At 47.8% G+C, this 19,958-nt stretch overlaps 1 protein-coding gene across 4 annotated transcripts in view; it reads right to left on the bottom strand.

Moving 5' to 3' along the window:
- LOC142560968 (receptor-type tyrosine-protein phosphatase kappa-like) overlaps positions 1 to 19,958 on the bottom strand; it is a 586,354-nt gene that overhangs the window by 270,245 nt on the left and 296,151 nt on the right. The window lies entirely within an intron of this gene.

Here is a 19,958-nt window from a genome sequence, read left to right as displayed (position 1 = left end):
TTAAATCTCAGAATCCTGACGAGGAAGACGACAGCGCCTTTCTGGGAGCCCTCAGCGGGCCGGATCTGCTCGCTAAACAGCGATCGGACGCTGAGTTAAGACCCGTCATCGATCACTTAGAAGGCGGCATCGCGTCCATTCCTCGCCCACTTTCGCGACGGTTGTCGTCATTTTGCCTACGAGGGGGCATCTTATACAAAAGAAACACAGGTGCCGGCGACAAACCACATCTGCTAGTAGTACCTCAAGCCCTTCGCGACGACATCCTATTAGCCTGCCACGACGAGCCGACATCTGGTCACTTGGGCTACTCAAGGACTCTGGACAGGGTACGGCAACTGAACTACTGGCCTAGATGGACTGCTTGCGTCAAACGCTACGTGAAAGGATGCTGTGAATGCCAGCGCCGCAAGTCACCACCCTGCAAGCCTGCAGGCCTTCTACAGCCCATCGACCCTCCGCGTACGCCGTTTGATCAAGTTGGAATGGACCTTCTTGGACCATTTCCCTTGTCTTCCTCCGGCAATAAGTGGATCATTGTCGCAACTGACTACTTGACGCGTTACGCTGAGACGAAGGCACTACCACGCGGGACAGCATCTGAAGTTGCCCAGTTTTTTATGCATCACATTGTGCTTCGGCACGGCGCACCGTCATTCATCATCACTGACCGAGGGACGGCATTTACGGCGAAGCTTCTGGCTGACATCTTCAAGCTGAGCTACACGAGTCATCGAAAGGCTACTGCATACCACCCTCAGACTAACGGCTTGACAGAAAGACTAAACAAAACACTGGCAGACATGCTCGCTATGTACGTGGATGTGCAGCACAAGACGTGGGACGAAATCCTACCGTACGTAACGTTTGCGTACAACACTGCCACGCAGGAAACTACACGCTTCCCGCCATTCCGCCTCGTTTATGGTCGAGATGTCCAAACTATGCTAGACGCCATGATGCCATATGAAGATACCGACCAGCTCGACCAGTTAGCTCCTGACGTCGAGGAGTACATTCAGCGCGCCGAGGAAGCGCGTCAACTGGCCCGCGTGCACGTAAGACAGCAGCAGTGTACCGATGCAATAAGGTACAATCTCCACCATCGACAAGTGACCTATGAGCCTGGTGACCAAGTTTGGGTTTGGACACCCATTAGACGGCGAGGCCTCAGCGAGAAACTCCTCAGCAAGTACTTCGGACCATACACAGTACTAAGGCGTGTAAGCGACGTGAACTATGAAGTGATCCCAGATGGAGACCTGCCATCGTCCAAGCGCTGTTTACCACGCGCAGAGACTGTACATGTGGTCCCCCTCAAGCCGTATTTTACACGGTGAAGTGTACTAGTGAAACAACCTTTTTTTTTGCGCTGTCCTCGCGTCTTCCTCCAAAGAACTGTGAAGCGTTTTTTTTTTGTTCCCGACCACAGAACACATTTTTCCGTGTGCATTTCCGTATGTGTGCTAGCGCGTCCCCCCCCCCGCACTTTTTTTTTGTCTTACCTAATTTGTGTAGTTTCCATGTACGTTTTGTGTTTGAGCATCGAGTCGATGCTCCGTTGCGAGGGGGAATAATGCCACCTGGTGTTTCGCGCCAGCGCTGCGTGCCCAGCAAAAACGGTGATTGAAGACGACGAAGTCAAGGATCTTGCGCCAGCTGGTGAACCGTCCTCCTTGTGTCTGACATTTTCGTGTCTGGCTGCTGATCCTGCTGCTTATTCTTGCCTTAGCGCGTGACAATATCAAGCCAGTTTCTGCAAATAATATTCGTGCAATCGATTGCTACCGGCTCACTTCCAGACGACTGGAAGCTGAGCAAGGTAGTACCGGTTTTCAAAGCAGGTAACCGTTCTGATCCTTCTAACTACCGACCGATTTCACTAACATGCATTGCTTGGAAACTACTGGAGCATATAATATATTCACAAGTTGCATCTCACCTTGATTCCAACAGCTTCTTTTTTCCCAACCAGCACGGCATCAGACCCGGTTACTCATGCGAAACCCAACTTTTCCATTTCACAACCGATCTTCACCTAAATTTAGATTCCTCATTTCAGACGGACGTTATATATCTCGACTTTTTAAAAGCTTTCGATCGTGTACCCCATCAACGCCTTTTAGCCAAACTTTCATGCCTGTGTCTTGATCCGCTGATATTAACATGGATTCGTTGTTTTCTATCCGGTCGTTGCCAATTCACTGTTATCAATAATGATCATTCGCCCACAACTGAAGTTCTTTCTGGTGGCCCGCAGGGCTCGGTGCTCGGCCCACTTGTTTTTAATCTTCAAAAATGATCTTCCTTCCAGCATTTCGTCGTGCATTCGTCTTTTCGCAGATGACTGCGTGTTGTACCGCCGCATACCACATCCAATGATCAGTTATTGCTTCAAAATGACTTGGACAGAATTGAAGCCTGGTGTTCGACATGGCTAATGAAGCTGAATGTATCAAAGTGCAAATACATGCAGGTAACTCGCAAGCGCACTAACCTCAGCTACGCATATTCGTTGTACTCAACCACCCTTTCCCAAGTTGAATCTTACCGTTATCTTGGAATTCACATCACCAGCAAACTCACCTGGTCTGAGCACATCACGAAGATTGCAGCTGATGCATCGAAATCACTTGGGTTCATCAGACGGCACCTCAGCTTCTCCCCTCCCTCTATTCGCAGTCTAGCTTACAAAACTTTTGTACGAACCAAACTAGAATTTGGCTCCCTAATTTGGAATCCACATCAGGCTTACCTAAACGATAACCTAGAAGTCATTCAAAACGGTGCAGCCCGATATATTTCATCCGACTACGACACTCACTCCAGTGTTACCAATATAAAATTATCGCTTGACATCGAGCCTCTGACACACAGACGACAAATCGCCCGTTTGTCATTATTTCATAAGCTATGCTTTTGTTTTCCTTCGCTTCGGGACTCTCTCCTGCTTCCACCTCTCCGAGCATCACGCCGTCTTTTCAACTCCTTGAGCATTCTACGTCTGCACGGCTCCTCTAACGCATTTAACAAGTCATTCCTGCCTCTTGCAATTGAAGAATGGAATTCACTACCAGACCATATTGTAATAGAACGCGATCCACATAAGTTCCGGCAATTGCTGACATCCTATTTGAAAACATGATGTGAAAATTCTTGCCTTCTTCTGTTTGTCTATGTCTACTGTTGCTATGTTTATATTTGTTAATGCTTATTTAAAGGGTTCTCGTACTTTTTTGCTGTATACACCCTGCTAATCACTGATTGTGACAATGTTTGACAGTGACCTACGTTGTTGTGTTCAATGTTTCCCTACCTTATGTAATGCCCCTTCCAGGGGTCTTTAAGGACCAATAAATGATGATGATGATGAAAAGTCTTCGCGAACAGCAAAATTTGTATTTTTAAACTTATACCTTTTTTAATCACTCTTTCATTATCCTTGAAGAAGGTGAATTTAGTAATAGCGGGTCTACATTTACCCACTTGATATTTGCCAAGACGATGGCAATGGCCAGAATATGATGATGGCCAAGACGATGACCATGAGTGCACGGTGGACTTCCGAATATTCAATTGTAAAGCCAAGCTCTCTTGAACAAACATAAATGACTTTGCCTTCTGACGCTGAGCATGTTTCATTGGAATTGACGGGGATGCCATAAAAGAGGAGATTACATCGCCTTAGTCGATTTTCCGTATCATCGCATCTTGATTCAATAGTCTTAATTTGCTCAGATATTGGACTAATAGCTTCAGACGAGCAGAGTGGTAACGCACTTTGGTTACTTTTTTTTTTCATTTGCCCCTCCTTTGGAAAAAAAGGCATCCTCCCGATGCACCAACCTCCGAAGGCAGTGCACAAACGGTGCAAAGTTGAGGTTATTAGGAAAAGTATGGCTTCATACAAAGCACGTGCACAACCTCGGGCAAATGCCGCCTGCGTTTGGAGCAGTTATAGCTGTCGGGGACAACTTCGTAATTCACATCGCTGATGCGGCGCAGAACTGTATACGGCCCGAAGTATCTTCGCAGGAGCTACTCAGACAGCCCCCGCTGACGAATAGGTGTCCAGACCCACACCTGGTCACCAACGTTGTATGTGACGGGTCTGCGCAGAAGATTGTAGTGTCTGGCATCGGATTCCTGTTGTTCTTGGATTCGCAAACGCGTAAGCTGCCTAGCTTCCTCTGCGCGTTATGTAAACTCCTCGGCACCAGTCTCGTCTTCACCGCACTCGTATGACAGCATTGCGTCCAACATTGTTGTCACTTCCCAGCCGTAAACGAGGTTGAAAGGCGTCAAGGATGTTGTCTCTTGGCGAGCCGTGTTATACGCAAATGTAACATACGGTAAAATCTCGTCCCGCTTCTTGTGGTCGACGTCGATGTGAATACTCATCACGCTGCCAGAGTCTTATTCAAACGTTCTGTCAGCCCATTGATTTGGGGATGAGAAGCCGTGGTCTTTCTGTGACTGGTACCACTTAGTCGCAAAACGGTGTCCAGAAGCGCAGCCATGAACGCAGCACGTGTGTCTGTTATGAACACTGCGGGAGCGCCATGCCTTAGGAAGACGGCTTCGATGAAAAATCGCGCTGCTTCAGCGGCTATTCCACGTTAAATAGCACCTGTTTCGGCGTATCAAGTAAGGTAATCTGTGACGACATTATCCATCTATTTCCGGCAGTAGACAGTGGAAACGAACCTAAAAGGTTCATGTCAGTTTGCTCGAACGGCAATTGCGGTATCTGAACAGGATGGACCAGTACAGCTGTCTTGCCGCGTAGGGCTTTGCGGGGCTGTCAATCCAGGCATATCTGTATGTAGCGTTTCACGATCGACGTAAGTCTCTGCCAGTAGTTTAGCCTAATTCTTGCCAATATGCGGGTGTAGCCCAAGTGACCAGCGGTTCGCTCGTTGTGACAGGCATGTAGGGCTTCGTCGCGAAGAAATGTGGGAATGACGAATAGGTAACTGCTGCCACTAGGTGAAAAGTTATTTTTATAGGGAACGTCATGGCGCAAGCAAAATAAAGGCAGCCGTCTGGCGAATAACCTCGGCATGCTGCTTGTTCTTCCCTATGAGTAATCTAAAAGAGGAACCAGTTCTGCATCCTCGCGTTACTGGCGTGCAACGGCGGCAGTGTCTAGCACACCTAGAAAAGCCGCGTCATCATCGTTGCAGTCATCAACTGCAGTCTCAACAGGAGTCCGAGAAAGGCAGTCGGCGTTGGTGTGTCGTTTCCGCGATTTATATACGACCGTGAAGGAGAACTTTTGGCGCCGAAGACTCCAGCGTGCAAGCCGACCAGCTGGAGCTTTTAAGTTAGTCAGCCAGCAAAGTACATCATGATCACTGACAACGGTGAAACACCGACCATACACATATGGCCGAAATTTCAGGACGGCCCACACCAATGCGAGACATTCTTTATCTGTACTGGAGTAGTTAGCCTCCATCCTTGATAGCGTCCTGCTCGTGTATAAAGCAATCACTCTTTCGGTGCCATCCTGCCGCTGTACAAGCACTGCGCCAAGGCCGTCATTACTCGCATGGGTGTGAAGAATCGTCGGAGTGTTTTCATCAGAGTGTGCGAGCACGGGAGGCGTCCGCAGCCGTTGCCGTAGGTCGTGAAATGCCAGTTGCTTGTCGTCACCCAACACGAAGGGGACATCTTCTCTGGTGAAACGTGTGCATAGCCATGCGATGCGCGAAAATTCCACAATAAACCGTCGGTAGTAGGCGCAAAGGCCCAGAAATGTCGTAAGGCCTTTATATTTGATCGCGTTGGGAAATTAGCGACGGCAGCGACTTTATCAGGGTCAGGTCGGACACATTCACGATTAACAACGTGACCGAGAATTGAATATATTTAAAACCAATATGGCACTTTTCATATATAAAAATGAGACCAGTTGAGCGTATTGCTTCAAAGGCCGTCTTTATGGCACGTTCACACTGGGGAATCCGGCGGCTACAGGGAACGGAATACTCCTGTCGCCGAAATTCGCGTCGTGCACACCGCTTGCCCACAGCGCCGCCGCAACGCGATACAGAGCCATCAACCATTTAGGACGCTCACCTCCAGGCAAGCCTGGGATATTCCGGATGTTCCTGCGACACGAAACTAGAGGGTACTGGAATGGGGGAGTGAGTCCAGCGGACGGTTTGGCAAGCGCCGATGGTGTTGCAAAAACGCTGAAATTGCTGCGGCGCTGCCGTCGCCTCCTCCTTCAGCCCCGCCTGTTTCGGCAGCGCCTATTGACTGAGGCGAGCTCACGGGCTGAGCAGCTGTCGTCTACTCGACGTACCGTCGTTGTCGGGTCGTTAGCATTGTTTTTGTCGCTCTTTCTCCATTTGATTGGCTGCAATTCGGCGGGGGAGAAAATCACTGTCCCACCACCGAGCACTAGAACTTGATGCAGCAAAGTGAAACGCCTCTCAAAGCTACCTGTAGCTGCGGTAGGGTCTCCGACGTGACAAGCGTCCGACCGGCGTGCGGAGCCGCTCACTCAGGTGAAGGCGATGGTGGCGCCACAAATTTTAAATAAAAAAATCCTCAGCGGAAAGTCCGCCGTGGGCACACTCCCCCTTTCCAGTGCACCCTATCGAAACTGCCCAGTTATCTCCGCTCGCACAGAGTTCGCGTGTTTTTATTTTGGCCGCTTCATCGCTGCTACCCAACGACAATGAGGAGGTAGCTTAGCTGACCAAGAAGCGTCAGCACTGCTAGGCCTGCTGGCAAACACCCTTCTGGCGATGCATGACGCGCAGAAGCATTCCCCGAAGAGACGAGGCCACCGGCGCTGGTAGGTTCGTCCTGCTTTGCAAGAGCGCGCGAACTTGATCACGCCGGCTTGTCATGTCCCGTAGTCCTTGTGCTTCACGTGGTACTTGTCGAAAAAGGATCGGGTTGTTACGCGCCAAGTCGATGAGCATTTGGGACGTCGCGACGCGTTCGAAGACTGCGATATGACAAAGGAGTCGGGCTTGGTCGCCATCTTTTCAACTGCTGTGTCGCACTCCGATTTGTCCGCGGTGAGGAAATCCGGCGCCAGCTGCCGCAGAAATCGGTCTGCGAGCGATAGGAGCGAAAAGAGATATCCCGGCGGATCTCGGCGCCACCAAACTGGGTACCGCGCAGCTCCAGACACCGAATGTTCCAGTGTGAACGCGCCATTAGTATCCGTAAGTGTTCTTCGAACGTGGCGGAGAAAACAATCACGGTGTCCTGGTACACCCGGCAGGATTGCCATTTGAGGCCTGAGAGTACCGTGTCCATTAGTTAGTTGAAACGTTGCTCCCGCAGAACACAAACCGAAGGGAAGCACCTGAAACTCATGAAGTCCGTCGGGGGTCACAAAAGCCGTCTTCTCACGGTCTCTCTCATCAACTTCTATTTGCGAGTAGGCGCATTTCAAGTCCATCGACGAAAAGTAACGTGCCTTTCGTAGCCTGACCAGTGAATCATAGATGCGCAGTAGCGGATAGCCGTCTTTGTGATCTGGTTGAGTTTTCGATAGTCAACGCAGAAGCGCAGGCTACCGTCCTTCTGTTTTTCGAATACGACTGGCGATGCCCAAGGACTCCTAGATGGCAGAATAACCCCGTCCTCAAGCATCGCCTTCACTTGTGTTTGTATTGCCTCGCGCTTTATCGCTGCTGCACGATAAGGATTCTGCCGAATTGGTCTGGTATCGGCTCGGTGACAATACGGTGCTCAGTGAGCGGCGTCTGGATAACTGGTGACGAAGATGAGAAGCATCTCTTAAAGTCATCGATGACCTCAAAAAGGATCTTGCGTTCGACGGGCGATAAGGTGGGACTGATATCAACCACAGGGGCAGACATAGCCACGGTGGACGTCACGAGCTCCATCATCATCATCACCATCATCAGCCTCGTTACACCCACTGCAGGGCAAAGGCCTCTCCCGTACTTCTCCAACTACCCGGGACATGTACTAATTATGGCCATGTCGTCCCCGCAAACTTCTTAATCTCATCCGCCCACCCAACTTGCTGCCGCCCCCTGCTACGCTTCCCTTCCCTTGGAATCTAGTCCGTAACCCTTAATGCCCATTGATTACCTTCCCTCCTCATTACATGTCCTGCCCATGCTACCATTTCCTTTTATTGATTTCAACTAAGATATCATTAACTCGCGTTTGTTCTTTCACCGAATCTGCACTTTCCTTATCCCTAAACGTTACACCCATCATACTTCCCATAGCTCGTTGTGTCGTCCTCAATTCAAGTAGAACCTTTACGTAAGCCTCCAGGTTTCTGCCCCGTAAATGAGTACTGGTAAGACACCGGTGTTATACACTTTTCTCTTGAGGGATAATGACAATCTGCTGTTCATGATCTGAGAAAGCCTGCCAAACGCACCCAAGCCGATTCTTATTCAGCTGATTATTTCATTCTTATGATCCGGATCCGGGGTCACTACTTGCCCTAAGTAGATGTATTCCCTTACCACTTCTAGTGCCTGGCTCCCTATCGTAAACTGCTGTTCTCTTCCGAGACTGTTAAACATTACTTTAATTTTCTGCAGATTAATTTTCGGACCCACCCTTCTGCTCTCCCTCTCCAGGTCAGTAAGCCTGCATTGCAATCGGTCTCCCGAGCTACTAAGCAAGTCAATATCATCAGTGAATCGCAAGTTAAGGTATTCTCAATTAACTCTTATCCCCAAACCTTCTCAATCTAGGTCTCTGAATACCTCCAGCAAAGACGCTATGAATAAAATTGGAGAGATCGTATCTCCCTGCCTGACGCCTTTTTTATTGGGATTTTGTTGCTTTCTTTATGGAGGACTATGGTGGCTGTGGAGCCGCTATAGATATATATCAGTATTTTTACATACGGCTCGTCTACACCCTTAATTTGCAATGCCTCCTTGACTGCTAAGGTTTCGACAGAATCAAACGCTTTCTCGTAATCAATGAAAGCTATATATAACGGTTGGTTATATTCCGCACATTTCTCTATCACCTGATTGATAGTGTGAATATGGTCTATTGTTGAGTAGCCTTTACGGAATCCTGCCTGGTCCTTGTCTTGACAGAAGTCTAAGGTGTTCCTGATTCTATATGCGATTACCTTAGTAAATAATTTGTAGGCAGCGGACAGTAAGGTGATCGGTCGATAATTTTTCAAGTCTTTGGCCTGCCCTTTCTTATGTATTAGGATTATGTTTGCGTTCTTCCAATATTCCGGTACACTCGAGGTCATGAGGCATTGAGTATACAGGGTTGCCACTTTCTCTAGCACAATCTGCCCACCATCCTTCAACAAATCTGCTGTTACTTGATCCTCCCCAGCTGACTTCCCCCTTTGTATAGCTCCCAAGGCTTTCTTTACTTCTTCCGGCGTTACCTGTGGGATTTCGAATTCCACTAGACTATTCTCACTTTCATTATCGCCGCGGGCGTCACTGCTACTGTATAAATATCTATAGAACTCCTCAGCCACTTGAACTATCTCATCCATATTAGTAATGATGTTGCTGGCTTTGTCTCTTAAAGCATACATCTCATTCTTGCCAATTCCTAGTTTCTTCTCCACTGCTTTTAGGCTTCCTCCGTTGCTGAGAGCATGCTGAATTATATCCATATTATACTTCCTTATGTCAGCTGTCTTACGCTTGTTGATTAACTTCGAAAGTTCTGCCAGTACTATTCTAGCTGTACCGTTAGAGGCGTTCATTCATTGGGGTTTCTCGATCAGATCTTTCGTCTCGTGCAATAGCTTACGGATATCCTGTCTAACGGAGTTACCACTGACTTCTATTGCACATTCCTTAATGATGCCCATAAGATTGTCGTTCATATTTTCAACACTAAGGTCCTCTGCCTTAGTTAAGGCCGAATACCTGTTCTTTAGCTTGATCTGGAATTCCTCTATTTTTTCCTCTTACCGCTAACTCATTGATCGGCTTCTTATGTACCAGTTTCTTGCGTTCCCTCCTCAGGTCTCGGCTAATTCGAGCTCTTACCATCCTATGGTCACTGCAGCGCACCTTGCCGAGCACGTCCACATCTTGAATGATGCCAGGGTTAGCGCAGAGTATAAAGTCTATTTCATTTATAGTCTCGCCATTCGCGCTCCTCCACGTCCACTTTCGGCTATGCCGCTTGCGAAAGAAGGTATTCGTCATTCGCATGTTATTTTGTTCTGCAAAGTCTACTACTAACTCTCCCCTGCTATTCCTAGTGCCTATGCCATGTTCCCCCACTTGTCTCCAGTCTGCTTCTTGCCTACCCTGGCATTGAAGTCGCCCATCAGTACAGTGTATTTTGTTTTGACTTTACCCATCGCCGACTCCACGTCTTCATAGAAGCTTTCGACAGCCTGGTCATCATTACTGGATGTAGGGTCGTAGACCTGTACGACCTTCAATTTGTACCTCTTGTACCAATTTGTACCTCTGCACCGCATGCTCCACTTAGAGGCCATACCGTATTGAGGTAAATTGGTCGAAGTAAGCAACAGTCGTGTCTTTAACGATGTGTCTACGTTCCCTGGTAAAATTCTTCAGCAGGAGTTCAGCATTTTCGTCGCGTACGTTAATTACGGCCCTGGAGATGGAAACGCCTTTACTCAGTACGAGTGCGCCGATGTGTTCAGTGACGCCAGTCTCGGTGTTCAGGTGGTCGCAGATTACAGGTACGAGGGAACAGCTTCACGGCGGAAGCGTGATGTCGTCGTCGGCGATACGTAAACGGGGTCGCTGGTGTTCCACAGGGTCGACGTCGTCTGAGCGGCGTCGGCGTCGATCGGCGCTGACGGCGTCGGTTACAGGGGTGTGGCGGGAGTCGTCGGAGATTTAGAGTCGTCGATCGTCGGTGATGGGGGCTCTTGGAATGCTAGACGGTTTGCAACCTTACGCCCGGAGGTCGCTGCCTCTAGTCTCCCGGGTGCGGGCTAGGGCAGCTGCGCCTACAGGCGTCAAAAAAAATCGCGACGGGTCGGTGGGGTGTCACGAGCCGGAGAAGGGGAACGCGATCAAGGTGCCGTTGCACCTTCAGGCCGAAAGTTTGTAGTATTGCCGTCGTAGGTACGTTCAGCATCAAACAGAGGGTAATTGCAGGTGGGAAATCTTGGATACCCAACTGGCGCGGTAGCGGTACGCGCTGTAAACGTGTCCTGCTTCGCTGCAATGAAAGCATAGCGGATGGCGGTCAACCGTGCGCAACAAATCGGTCTTTCGAAGCGGGTAGCCGACAGGGGATTCGCCGTAAAACCGAGGAGCAGCGATGGGCTGTCGGCGATACGACAAGCGGGCGGCGGCAGTGACTGTCCAAAAACACGTTGTGGGGCTAGTTGGTGCATAGCTTTCAAAAAATGGAGCGCCAACAGTTACGGCACACAAAGAAGGAAGAAAAGACAGAACAAGGCGCTACTTGCAACTGTTTATTGAAGTCAAAGGTGGCTGATTATATGGCCATGGGGACAGCGGAACAATTATGTCAGTGCGCACGCGCGAGAACACTGAAGATAATTTTGAAGGGGATGGCGAATAATCAAAATCTAAAACGTATCTAAAAACGCGCTTTCATTGTTATAAATGTTCAGAGAGAACACTGAAGATAATATTGAAGGGGATCGCGAATAATCAAAATCTAAAACTTATCTAAAAACGCGCTTTCATTGTTATAAATGTTCAGAGACGGGGTGCTCACACAGGCGTCTCCTCTTTTCTTAATCAGGTTGGCTTCCAATACCTCACGCGCCACAGAATTTTACTTGTAACCATGATTGTTGTGTCATGAAGCCTTGCTTCACATGCTTGTTTCTTTTCATTCCCACAGGCCTTGCAATGAAGCGGCAAGCTTGAACCAGTGGACTCGGCAGCACTTCCAAAGACAGTCACGTTAAAATGACTCGCGTTTACTTCGTGCAGCTGCTCTTCCTTGCCTGTTCATGGTCACCCGGTTCCTACACCTGCCGCGCTGCTGTCCCAAACGCCGGAACTTGTCGGTCCTGGAATCCTGCCTACGTCGCGGAAGCACCGTGCCAGCCGCACTTCCCTGCACTGGCCCAGGATCTACCGAACGACCGACGTTCCTGCCTCGCAGCGCCACACCCGGAATCACCATACAGCTTGCTTATCGTGCTCCCAGGACTATCAGCATCTCAATCTACACCGCCATCATCACGTATAAAGCCCCCCGGAATCAACACCCCCTTCAGTGGACTCGGCAGCACTTCTAAAGACAGTCACGTTAAAATGACTCGCCTTTACTTCGTGCAGGTAAGAACCCTTGCCCTCTTTTTGCGAAGCGTACACGTTACGCTGGTTTGATAGTGCTGCCGAGTCCACGTTGTTGTATTGCCATTGCAAGTGACTGCGCACATGCCATTTTCGCCTTTTATTGCAATGTGGGGACATTGAACTAAATCCTGGACCTGGATCTCACACCCACTCAGGCAATACAGGTTCGCACAAAGAATTGCTTGAGGCACTGGGCGAGTTAAAAGATGGGTAAACAACCCTTCTAAACGAGATGAAATCAATTCACACAAGACTGGTTCAACAAGAGAAAGCATTTAAGGAGATAAAATCAAAACTAACAAACATTGAAGAAGGATGCGCCTCACTAGAGCCCCTTAAAGCCCAAGTTAACGACGTCCAGTGCCTCACCCAAGAAAACGCAAACCTGTCAGGCCTTTAGGCTAGACGACAGCGAGGACAGGGCACGTCGTTCCAATCTTGTATTCTTTGGTGTGAAGGATGCTGACCGCGAAACCTGGGCCGAATCAGAGAATCTCGTAGTAGATATTTGCAAATCCGAACTAAATCTCACAATCCAACCCATGGACATAGAACGCGCCCACCGGCTTGGTAATTTCAATACTGAGAAGAACAGGCCAATTATTGTCAAATTCGCAAACTTCAAAACCAAGGAACTGGTTCTTTCAAACGCAAAACTCTTTAAGAGTACAATTCACAGAGTATCCAAAGACTACTCCCGTAACACTCGTATTGCCCGTAAAAACCTTATAGATTACGCTAAAAGTCATAAAAAGTTTACCCTTCGACATGACAGGATGGTTATCGGCACCATCACGTACACGTTCGATGACACATCGCAATCAGTTTTAGCTCGAACGGCATAGCTATAATCTAAACAGACCCCAAAAAAAACATTCACAACTCACTCTCAGTCCTTTACACTAACATTAGAAGCCTCCTGCCTAAATGCAATGCTCTATCTATCCTAATCAACACCACAGAAAGCAATGTAGTCGTACTAACAGAAACATGGTTAAACGAGAACATAACGGATAACGGATAGCGAAGTACGCACCGCATTCCGCAACTGTGATGTCTTCCGCGCAAAACGAGGCGGTGGCGTTCTAATAGCAACACACCGCAGCCTGAAATTTCATGTTACGCCGATTGACTCTGCCATCTAAATATTATGCATCTGTTCTAAAGCCCCATTCCCGCCGACAGTAATCTGCGCCTGCTATCGTGCTCCAGACAGTGATGCTTCGTTTATACCTTCCTTCCACAACGCCCTTAACATGATAACTTCGAAATTTCCACGCGCTTTTCTCCTTGTCCTAGGTGACTTCAACTTTCCCGAAATTAATTGGCAGAATCCATCTCACGCGGTTAATTCTTGTGCGCGCGATTTCTTGAATACTTGTCAGACTTTTGGTCTGACCCAACTGGTCACCAGCCCAACAAGGCAGAATGCTCAATCATCGAACATATTAGACCTAATACTAACATCACAAGCAGAAAACTTGATCTCACTCTTGAATCTGCCGGGAATCAGTGACCACTCAGTAATACCACGCCACGTTTTTCAACCACTTACCGCACCCAAAAAAATAACCAAAGCAATCACACTTTATGAGAAAGGAGACTATGAAAGCATCAACGGTGAACTTGATGCGCTCCGAACCTGGTTTTTAACCGATTTTCATGATCGCACTCCTGAGACTAATTGGCTACTCTGCAAAAACAAAATGCACGCTCTAAGTGAAAAAATTATACCTACCATCACCGTAACTGAGCGCCATGAATCACCTTGGTTCAATTCCGTGCTAAAACGCATGAATAACAAAAAGAAAAGACTTTTCCGAACCGCCCCCCCCAAAAAAAACGGAATAACCCCACAACGTGGCAAAATTATTACGAAGCAGAAAAATCCTATAACCTACAACTATACAAAACTAGACACTCATTTTTTTCTTCTACTCTACCCGACATGATTCGTACAAACTCACGACAATTCTGGAAATGCATCAATCCTAACCCCATCAGAAACATAACACTGTGTGACGATGATAATAATCTAATTGAAGATCATGACGTTGCGGAAGTTTTGAATTTATCATTCAGCTCAGTTTTCACCCACGAACCGGATAACGAATTGCCCGATTTCCCTTCCTTTAACTTTCCAGCTATGCCGGGCTTCAGCTTCGAACCTGATGGCATTGTAAAAATAATCGACTCTTTGAAATTAACCGCCTCAGCCGGTGTCGACAAAATTAAAACTAAAGTGTTAAAAAATACAAAACATGCAACTAGCACCATATTGTCTCATATATTTCAGCAATCCCTTTCATCAGTCATTATACCCTTGACTGTAAAATAGTTAAATTCATCCCAGTCCCCCAAAAAAGGGCCTTGATCTTCTCGCCATAATTATCGACCAATATCTATCACATGTATCACTTCTAAACTAATGGAACATATAATTTTCTCTCAAATTATAAAATTTCTAGTATCCGTCAACTACTTCCACCCTATAACCAGCATGGCTTTTTACAAGGTTTGTCTTGCGAAACACAGTTAGCCCTCTTTATTAACGACCTTAGCTCTAGCATTGACCTTAGCATTCCTACTGACGCCCTCTTCCTCGATTTCGAAAAAGCTTTTGACAAAGTTCCTCACAAACGACTGTTCCTAAAACTTTCTCGTCTCAATCCTAACGAACATGTTTTTAATTGGATATGCAGCTTTCTCACTAATCGGCAGCAGTTTGTCTTTGCTAATAAATGTTCATCTTCTTATTCTTCTGTTATATCTTGGGTACCCCTGGGCACCGTCTTGGACCCCCTTCTTTTTCTCATATATATTAGTGATTTGCCTGCTAACATATGTTCTAACATCCGCATATTCGCTGATGACTGCGTTATCTACCGGCCTATTACTAACACCGATGACATCTTTTTTCTTCAGTCTGACATTCAGCACGTATTAACGTGGTGTAATTCATGGCTAATGTCCTTAAATGTGAAAAAAAAAACATCTCTGCTATCATTCCACCGACGTCAATCACAACCATCTTCAAGATACCTAATCGAAAATGCAGAAATCGCTTCAGTATCAACTTACAAGTATTTAGGCATCCATTTGACACCTGATCTAAATTGGTCTTTTCGTATATCACTGGTTACTAACGGGGCAAATCGCGTCCTTGGTTACTTTCGACGAACCCTGAGACTAGCAGCCCCATCAGTGAAATCCCTTGCTTACTTAACACTTATCCGTCCCAAATTAGAATATACATGCGCGATCTGGGAGCCTCATCAAAATAACCTTTCCATTACTCTTGAATATGTAGCAAATCGCTCGGCTCGTTTCATTTTCTCCGCCTATTCCTATCATGTAAGTGTAACTGAACTAAAACGTAATGCTCATCTCACAACTTTAGCGAACCGCCGAAACATTTCCAGATTGTGTCTTGTTGTATCCTTCTTTATTGTTTCAGTTTCGTTTCTTTCGGTGTACATATCGTCATCGTCATTCAATATGATTTCCTATATAAGTGGCTTTAATGTGACGAATAAAAGAGGGTGCATACTGCGCTTGCGTGGTCCAGTGTCATGCGTCTGGTCTGAGCGACGCATATTGGCGACGAAGGTGGGATTGTGTGGGGCAAGACACGTGAGGAGCACCACAAGAATCAACACCAGGTGCTAAAACGCATAGGTGATTCAGGTTTAAAGCTCAACCAGAAATGCACATTTGATGTTTCAGAACTATCCTTTTTAGGGCATACGGTGAGCTCAAAAGGGCTCACACCATTGCAGTCTAAGGTTGACGCTATTGTCAAAGTGCCTGCTCCTCACGATGTTGTAACTTTGAGGTCATTTTTGGGTCTCGCTGATTACTATGCTCGGTTTGTGCCGCGATTTGCTGATCTCGCCGAGCCGCTTAGAAGGCTCCTGCGGTCTGGTCAACAGTTCACGCGGGATGATGAGGCTGAGCGTAGCTTCCAGCTTGTTAAGACAGCTTTGTCTTCAAGCCCAGTCATACAAATGTTTAACCCAGACCTTGATGTAAGTGTTACGACAGATGCTTCTGATAAGGGACTCGGAGCCGTTTTCCAGCAACGCGATGGTGACAGCGTACGCACGGTGGCCTTCGCATCGCGTACCCTGACTCCTGCTGAGCGGAAGTACTCCGCTGGGGAACGTGAGGACCTTGCTTGTCTCTTCGCGCGCGAGCGCTGCCACGTCTACTTGTGGGGTAGAAAATTTTTGTTGCGTACGGACTATCAGGCACTGGTGACGTTACTTTCAGCTGCCGGTAGAGGACGCCGACCTTTGCGTATATCCAGATGGTCAGCTCGACTTTTGTATTATAACTTCGACATAGAGTACCAAAAGGGATCGCAAAATGGTCGTGGCAGATGCACTTTCACACCTACCTCATGACTGTGATTCGCTGCAGACGATGCAGGAAGAAATTGTGTCCGTTGTATCAGAGTACCTAACAAAGGAACGGCTGCAGCTGGCCACTGCTGCAGACAGCACACTGCAACAGGTTGTCGTACACGTGGTACATGGTTAGGCGCCTAGAAAAGCTTTGCCAGAAGAAATAATGGCGTACTTTAACGTGCGGGAAGAGCTTTCTTTCGTTGATGGCCTTTTGATGCGCGGCAAGCAGGTAGTTGTTCCGAGTTAATTAACCTCGCTCCTTGTTGGTTTTGCGCACGAAGGTCACCCAGGAATTGTGAGGACGAAGCAGAGACTACGTGATCTTTACTGGTGGTCGCGTTTGAATAAACAGGTAGAAGAAGCAATCCATTCTTGTCATATTTGCCAGGCCGCGCACAAGTCCGCTAAACCGTCGTTTGCACCGCTGCAGCAGGTGACGTTTACAGCGCTACCGTGGCAGAAGTTAGCAATGGATATAGTGGGACCGATTTACTGGGCCCCTTCAAACTGTAGGTACATGATATCGCTGATCGATTATCATTCCAAGTGGCCTGAGGTAGTCTTTTCATCTACAGTGACGTCACAGAGTGTGGTCGATTTTTTGCTGCCTGTGTTCAGCCGAGAAGTCTATCCGGAAGAAATTGACACAGATAATGGGCCTGAGTTTAGATCGCAAATGTTTGAAACATTCTTGAGAGAGAGGGGTACTGCGCATCGTTCTTCTTCTCTGTACTATCCACAAGGAAACGGCGCGATTGAACGCTTTAATCGCGTGCTGAAAGATTGCATGCGGGTTGCTCGACTGGAACGGCCCCTCCAGGCTGCTGTGGTTGACTATTTCGGCATGTATAGGTCGACAACGACCTATGCGATATATGCGACAACGGGTGTGTCGCTAGCCAAGTTGCTTCACGGGCGCCAGCCAAGGACAAGGCTCAATACAGTGGGTTTGCAGGACAAGAGAGTTTGTGCATGCCAGTTCGAATAAAAATGTTCCTGCTAGAGTTAAGGCGAAGCAGACGCATGCAAAACATCTTATCCAAAACAAAACAATTTTATCCCAAAGCCAAACAAACCATTCAACACTTCTAATCTCAGGCCTATATCACTAACCTCTTGTCTAGGTAAAACATTCGAACACGTCATCCTCAACCGACTCAGTAAATACCATGGAGGACAACAATCTTTATCCATCAGAAATGGTAGGTTTTCCGAAATCTCTCTCATGCCAAGATACCATGTTTCGAATGAAGCATGACACAATTACACCCAATAGCAGTCTAGATACGCAAGCAATTCTCAGTCTGGACCTCCACGGAGCCTTCAATAATGTTTCACATTCCACCATCCTCCGACAGCTTAATCTCATTGGGGTTGGCGGAAAGACATATGACTACATATGTACTTTCTTATCCAACCGTACCCCAACGATACACATAGGCACAGAGCAATCCCTTTCATACGCTTTAGGTAGCTACGGCACGCCCCAAGGCTCAGTGCTGTCCCCTTTTCTTTTTAATCTTTCTATGATGCCGATGGCACAAGCATTGCGGTCTATTCCCGATCTCAAGTTTTCACTCTACGCCGATGACATCACTCTTTGGACGACTGGGGGCTCCGATGGAGAGATTCAAGACACTCTACAGGCCGCAGCAGACGCCGTCGTGGCTCATGCCGGGGCTATGAATCTCACATGCTCCCCTCAAAAATCCGAGCTGCTACTACTACCATCCCACCGGGGGGGCCGGAAAACACATGTCTAGTATACAGGTCATCCTAAACCACACCCCCGTTACTAGAGTGGACAGGCTCCGGGTGCTCGGTTTACACATTCAAAGCAACCGGCTCAACACATATACCCTACATACACTCCACACCACAGTCGATCACAGCCTGCGCCTTCTAGGGCGTCTCCAATAAACATGGGTGAGTGAAGGAGGCCGAACTTCTCCGCTTGATTCAGGCCTTCGTTATCAGTAAGATTACATTCGCAACATCATATCTACATTTCCTTAAATTGGAATCAGATAAGCTCGACACTCTTTTAGGCAAAATATATACATTCGCTCTGGGGGTCCCCATACGTACCTCCACTGAAAGGCTAATGCTTACTGGAACATTAAACACACTAACTGAACTCACACAAGCCTACCTCACATCCCAATATAGCAGACTTTCTAACACCGCAAGAGGTCGACACATTTTACAAACTCTTTCGATCACTCCGGCGCCCATCATCAAGACTAAATACACCATTCCAAATCACATACACAAGAACCTCTGCATCCCCCCACTTCCTAAAAACATGCACACTGTGCATCACTAATAGCGCAGCAGGCAGCGAGCAAAGGCTCTCCAAATACAATTCTCCACCTCTAAAGACGTGCTCTATGTTGATGCCGCCGAATATGGGAACAAATATCATTACGCAATATGAGTCATTAACTCTCACGGCCAGGTCGCTGCAGCCGCTTCCATTCCTGGCTCTTCCTCGGAGAAGGCGGAGGAAGCGGCCATAGCCCTGGCCCTCACAATCCCAAATTCATCATTTATCGTTTGCGACTCCAAAGCAGCCATACATAACTTCGGAGCGGGTAGGGTCTCTAAGTCAGCCCTTTCCCTCCTCTTGGCCCATCCTTTCCATCAAACTGTGGCATTAATCTGGACTCCCGCGCATGCGGGCCTTGCCGGAAACGAGGCGGCTCATGCCAGTGCCCGAGGATTAACAGTCCGGGCTCAGGCATCAGATGTGTCGGACCTCGCCACGGAGGAGGCGCCGTTTACAGCGCAGGATCTGCTTATTACTTACCGCAACATCTGCACACACTACCGATTAGACCGCTTAACCTTTCCGCCACTCATGGGCAAATGCCCGCGTATGTGTGAAGTTCTGTGGCGACAGCTGCAGACTCGCACCTTTCCATCCCCTTACCTCCTCCACCGCATTCATCCCGCCATTTACCTTTGTCCCTATTGTAAATTCTGGGTCTCTCCCAAGGCAGACTTAAGCCACATCATGTGGGGATGCCCTAAGCACCCCCTTCCCCCTTTCCTCAAGCAATTAATATGTAGTGAGGAGCAGTGGTAGGGTACATTGCGCAGCTCCAGGCCCGATCTTCAGGAGGCCATCCTCGAGTTGGCTGAGAGGATAAAAGAGGCCTACTTCAAGTAGTTCCTCCCCCCACCCTCTATTCCATTGCCCCCTTCCCTTTAAAGAGGGATAAACAAAGTTATTCATCATCATCATCATCATCTAGCGCACAGTCAT

This window comes from Dermacentor variabilis, chromosome 10 (genome assembly GCF_050947875.1).
Source record: "Dermacentor variabilis isolate Ectoservices chromosome 10, ASM5094787v1, whole genome shotgun sequence".
Classification (NCBI taxonomy): Eukaryota; Metazoa; Arthropoda; class Arachnida; order Ixodida; family Ixodidae; genus Dermacentor; species Dermacentor variabilis.
This window is presented reverse-complemented; position numbering and strand designations above follow the sequence as displayed.